This window comes from Triticum dicoccoides, chromosome 5A, assembly GCF_002162155.2.
Source record: "Triticum dicoccoides isolate Atlit2015 ecotype Zavitan chromosome 5A, WEW_v2.0, whole genome shotgun sequence".
In the NCBI taxonomy this organism is placed as follows: domain Eukaryota; kingdom Viridiplantae; phylum Streptophyta; class Magnoliopsida; order Poales; family Poaceae; genus Triticum; species Triticum dicoccoides.
This window is the reverse complement of record NC_041388.1, coordinates 229,539,246-229,545,766: the sequence shown is the minus strand read 5'-3', so window position 1 is coordinate 229,545,766 and position 6,521 is coordinate 229,539,246.

Below are 6,521 nucleotides of genomic sequence, written 5' to 3'. Positions count from 1 at the left end.
AAAAGTAAGGCTATGGGGTTATCAATCCAAATGGAAAAGAGTATGATGATATCACACTACCAAGATTATATCACAAGGGTGTAGTCGTTCGTAGTAATCCTTGGCGAAAGTAAGCGGTGGTGATGTTGATGTCGAACTGTCCCTGGGTAGCCGAAACACGAAAGGAAACGGTGAGCCACAACTCAAACTCTCAAAACCAAGTGCGACAAAAAGCATCGGAGTAGGTAGCGGGTAAATGGTGGTGTGGGTCGGGGTATTGGAAAGGTTTGCGGAAGTGCAATGACGGGTTGTGCGAGTAGGCAATGCGGAAGTTATGGTGGTGGTGGTGGTTGATCTACTATAGGTAGCGGACGTCCGATCAAAACGGTCGTTCGGTCGCCGGACGTCCGGTCGGGTCAAAAATCCGGTGATTCTGCTCGGGTTAGGGGGTTCCGGTCGCCCGATAAGGTCGGACGTCCGGTGGTTCCTGCGGCTCCGGATGTCCGGTAAAGTGGCGGTCGTCCGGTGTATCGGGGTCAACGTGAGTTTGGGCAGACATTGGGGATTTTGGGGTCAAAATTGAGGAGATTTCGAGGTGGAGATGGTGGGGAAAGGCTAGATCCACTTGCAACGTAACAAATTCACGGATCAAAACCAACAAAACATCATCAAAACTCACAAATCAAAAAAAAAATTGGGGCTATTTTTGTGGGGATTTTCGGATTAGGACGAAAAACAACCAAAAGAATGCTAGAAAACGGTGGGGGAGGCTCCAAAATCATGATCAACATGGCTCATGATACCAAGATAATGTAGGGTAGAGACCCTAATCGCCTGATCTTTCACGAAAGGAGCAGATCCCGGGAAAATCACGAAGAACACAGGGAAGAACGGGGAGAAAACACAACAAGAAACACAAGAGGAATCACTAAACCGAGACGAATAAGTCACACATGGGCTAGATCCTCGAATACATGGGACGATACATGAATCCACGGACAACTAAGGACGATACAAGGGTAGTCGGTTCTTCTCTATGAGGAGGTCTTGATGGGGCCGCCCAAGAGGGGGTCTTGATGATCTTCTCCGCAAGGAGGTCTTGAATCCGCTTGGGGGATCTTCTCCGGTGGAGGCTCGAATCTCCGAGGAGAAGGTAACCAAGTGGATGAGCAAAGCTCTCTCACAAATATGAGCTAAACATTTGCTAACCCTAGAAAGGAGGTGGGAGAGGTCTATTTATAGTCTAAGTGCAAATGGGGGCGAAAGTAGGGGTACATGGGCCTCGGGCCTGAATCTGGACGCAGCCAGGTACCGGACGTCCACTGTTGGCCGGTCGTCCGGTGACTCAGGAGCGGCCGGTCGTCCGGTGTCCTCCGGACGTCGGCTAGTTCTGCTCTGTGATGGGGGTGCCGGATGTCCGGAAACGTTGGACTTCCGCTGATGTTGGTTCGGATGCAGGTGCGCCGGTCGTCCGGTCCGGACCGGACGTTCGCTCGTTTGCTTCGGGTGCAAGGGCACCGGTCGTCCGGTCTGGACCGGACGTCCGCTTGCTGGGGCTCGGCTGATGCTTCAAGCGTCGGACGTCCGGTCCCGGCCGGTCATCCGGTGGCCGGGACTTCTCCTTCAGCCCTCCTTCTTCTCCGTCTTCTCGTCCATCTTCCTCTTCTTCTTGTCCTTGCTCCTTAGCTTCTCCATGGTACCTGAGTATGCACAAAGTGTCCATATGAGGTAGTAGCCATGCTTCATGTGCATCGAAGTGGAATTGTGAGAGGAGAGATGTCACCTCGGTTTCAAGAGCTCTTGCACGTGATCGAGTCATGGGTCCACTAGGCACTTGATGAGACGATGGTAGGTCCATGGGGATGAACTTGGGATGCTCCGCATCATCCCCTCTCATTGCTATGCATCACCATGATCTTGCGTGTGCATAGGATTTTTTTTGAAATTGCTATGTTCCCCAACAGTGGCATCCGAGCCAGGTTTATGCGTAGATGTTATATGCACAAGTAGAACACAAAGGAGTTGTGGGCGTGGGTATATACATATTGCCTGCCGTCACTAGTTGATTCTTGATTCAGCGGCATTGTTGGATGAAGTGGCCCAAACCGACATTACTCGTACGCTTACGGAGACTGGTTCTACCGACGTGCTTCGCACACAGGTGGCTTGATAGAGGCTAAGGTGTCCCGATGTTTCGATGAGATGGTGGCTATCGTTTTCTGTGGCAGTCGACCTTGACGATCCGACTACGAACGTGCGAGACGTCGCGCCTTAGCAATCGCTAAACCAACTTTCGAGGGTTATTGACCACGCCGGAGCACGATCAACCTGACCACGAGGGTCTGTTTCCTGCAAGCAAATGAAGAACAAGCAAGAAACTGAGATTGCAATCGGGATATTGCGAATATAAGATGAAAGCTTTATTGATCAAGGTGGGGTTCTGTGACATCTTGGTCTAGTCGTTGGACACAAACGAAGTACGCGAAGTTGCAGCTATGGCGAACTTTTAATCTAAACAAAACCCAAAGTCTAAACGACACCCTAAGGGCTGTATATATGGAGGAAGAGGGGGGGGAATTTCGTGGCCCTTGAGGGTGGGGTCCGAAACCAACCCTAACTCTTGTTTCCACACACATACGGACTCTAAAAATAGCCTATACTTAAGTATTTCGAAATTTACATGGGCCTGGCCCATTAATAAGGTGACGCAGCACCTAGAATAGCCTATGGACGAATATTATGAAGTGGCATCTTGTATATTTCGTCCAAGGCTTCATGCACTCCTTATGGCGGCGTCAAAGTCCTGAAATCATCACTTGTAACTCCGTTCTCGATCCCCTTGCGCATGCCATCAACTCCATGCGTGTTCTTGCTCCAATGTTCATCCTTCTCCAAGCTAGGCCCTTCATTTGTAAGCAAAACAAATGTATCCAATTTAGGCAGCATCATAATCTCATGGACATTAGAATCATTACCAAGAAACGAAAGTACTTGGTAATTTAATTGGCGTGCGCGAGCTCTAGTAATTGGTCTAGTATATGTAACGGTAGGGGCTGTGGGTGTAACAATGGTATTGATGTCCTCATCATCCTCCCCTTCTTGAAATGAAGTCGTCCTCGACGGAAGCGCATCTTCCTCACCCAAATAAGGCTTCAAATCTGCAATGTTAAAAGTGGGACTAACCCCAAAATCTACAGGTAGCTCAAGTTTATATGCATTATCATTTATTTTCTCTAACACCTTAAAAGGACCATCAGCACGTGGCATTAGCTTTGATTTGCGCAGATTAGGAAATCTATCTTTACGCAAATGTAACCAAACAAGATCTCCAGGCGCAAACACAACATGTTTTCTACCCTTATCTCCAGCAAGTTTATATTTAGCATTCATACGCTCAATGTTTTCCTTAGTTAACTCATGCATTTTTAAAATCAATTCAGAACGTTCTTTAGCATCAAAATTAACCTTCTCTGAAGATGGAAGAGGCAACAAATCAATAGGTGCACGAGGTAGGAAACCATACACAATTTCAAAAGGGCACATCTTAGTAGTAGAATGCAATGAACGATTATAAGCAAATTCAATATGAGGCAAGCATTCTTCCCACATTTTCTTGTTATTCTTCAAAACAGCCCTAAGCATAGTAGACAACGTTCTATTGACTACTTCAGTTTGTCCATCAGTTTGGGGGTGACAAGTAGTACTAAACAGCAGTTTAGTCCCCAACTTAGCCCATAAACATCTCCAAAAGTGGCTAAGAAATTTAGTATCACGATTTGAAACAATAGTATTTGGCACACCATGCAAGCGAATAATTTCACGAAAGAACAAATCAGCAACATTAACAACATCATCGCTTTTATGACATGGTATAAAGTGTGCCATTTTCGAGAACCTATCCACGACAACAAATATGCTATCCCTCCCCTTCTTTGTTCGAGGTAAACCTTAAACAAAGTCCATAGATATATCCTCCAAGGAACACTAGGTACAGGCAAAGGCATATATAAACCATGAGGATTGAGTCGTGACTTAGCTCTTTGACATGTAGTGCAGCGAGCAACAAAACGCTCAACATCCCGTCTCATCTTTGGCCAAAAGAAATGTGTAGCAAGTATATCCTCCGTCTTCTTGACGCCAAAGTGTCCCATTAATCCTCCTCCATGCGCCTCCTGCAACAACAAAAGACGAACGGAGCTAGCTGGAATGCATAGCTTGTTAGCACGAAACACAAATCCATCGTTAAGAACGAACTTGTTCCAAGTTCTCCTTCCTTACAATTCTGCAATACATCTTTAAATTCAGCATCATGAACATATTGATATTTGGTGGTCCCCAAACCAAATATTTTAAAGTCAAGTTGTGAAAGCATAGTATAGCAACGAGACAAGGCATCATCAATAACATTGTCTTTACCCTTCTTGTGTTTAATGACATAAGGGAAAGTCTCAATGAATTCAACCCATTTAGCATGTCTACGGTTCAGTTTTGCTTGACTTTTATTGTGTTTCAAAGATTCATGATTAGAATGTATAACAAATTCCTTGGGCCATAAATAATGTTGCCATGTTTCTAAGGTGCGAACAAGAGCATATAATTCTTTATCATAAGTAGAATAGTTCAGACTAGGCCCACTCAATTTTTCAGAAAAGTATGCAACAGGTTTTCCATCTTGTAATAACACACCTCCTAATCCAATTCCACTAGCATCACATTCAAGCTCAAAAGTCTTATTGAAATTAGGAAGTTGGAGTAAAGGAGCATGTGTCAGCTTATCTTTCAATACCATGAAGGCTTCTTCCTGTGCGGTACCCCAAACAAAAGGCACATCCTTCTTTGTAAGCTCGTTGAGAGGTGCAGCAATGGTGCTGAAATCTCTCACAAAACGCCTATAGAAACCAGCGAGGCCAAGGAAACTCCTCACTTGTGTGACCGTTTTGGGCTGCGGCCAACTCTCAATAGCTTCAATCTTGGCTTTATCAACTTCAATTCCCTGTGAAGTAACAACATAGCCAAGAAAAGATACTCGGTCGGTGCAAAAGGTGCACTTTCTAAGGTTTCCAAACAAACGTGCATCACGTAGAGCAATAAAAACAGCACGTAAATGTTCCAAATGTTCCTCCAAAGATTTGCTATCAATATGTCATCAAAGTAAACTACCACAAATCGTCCAATGAAAGCACGTAGAACTTCGTTCATTAACCTCATAAAAGTACTAGGTGCATTAGTTAACCCAAAAGGCATGACTAACCACTCATATAATCCAAACTTAGTTTTAAATGTTGTTTTCCATTCATCACCCAATTTCATACGAATTTGATGGTATCCACTATGCAAATCAACTTTGGAGAATATTGTAGAGCCACTCAATTCATCAAGCATATCATCTAGCCTAGGAATAGGATGACGATAATGAATAGTAATATTATTAATGCCTCTACAATCAACGCACATACGCGACGTACCATCCTTTTTCGGCACTAAAATGATAGGAACAGCACAAGGACTAAGGGATTCGTGTATATAACCTTTGTCGAGCAGTTCTTGTACTTGACGCATAATGTCCTTCGTATCCTCTGGATTGGTACGGTATGGTGCACGGTTGGGTAGCGAAGCACCGGGAATTGAGTCAATTTGATGCTCAATCCCTCAAATAGGTGGTAATCCCGGTGGCACGTCTTGTGGAAAGACGTCAGCGAACTCCTGCAAAATGTTAGTGACAGCAGGGGGCAAAGAGGAAGGCACGTCCTCGAATGAAAATAATGCCTCTTTGCACACAAAAGCATAGCAAACAGATTTGCTAAAATCTAGCTCATCAATATCAGATTTGGTGGCAAGTAAACATGCACTTCTCAGTTTAATTTCAGAAACAACAGTAGATGGTTTATTATTAGGCTTCATTTGGTGCTCAAATTCTTTTGCTACAATCTGATTTTCACTCTTATTTGTCTCCTGTTTTGCTTTATTAGCTCTATTAATATCATCTTTCAAAATGGAATCAGGAGTCATAGGAAGCAAAGTAATATTTTTATCGTTATGAACAAGAGTATACTGATTGTTTCTACCATGGTGTACAGAATTTTTATCAAATTTCCATGGTCTACAAAGTAATAAGGAACAAGCTTGCATAGGTACCACATCACAATCAACATAATCAGCATATGTAGAGATACTAAAATGCACACGAACAGTACGTGTTACCTTAACCTTCCCGCTGTTGTTGAACCATTGGATGTAGTAAGGATGTGGATGTGGTCTTGTGGTGAGAGATAGCTTCTCCACCATCTCCATGCTAGCCAAGTTATTGCAGCTCCCTCCATCTATGATCATGCGAACAGAACGTTCCTTCACAACTCCCTTTGTATGGAACAAATTATGCCTCTGATTTTGCTCAGCTTGTGTAACCTGCACACTCAAAACACGTTGAGCAACTAAACATTCATACCTGTCAGCATCTTCAGGAGTCATGTATTGCGTCTCATGATCAGAATCGTCTCCACCGTGTTCTTCACGTGTAATAAGAGCCAAAGTCTCCTCATCAT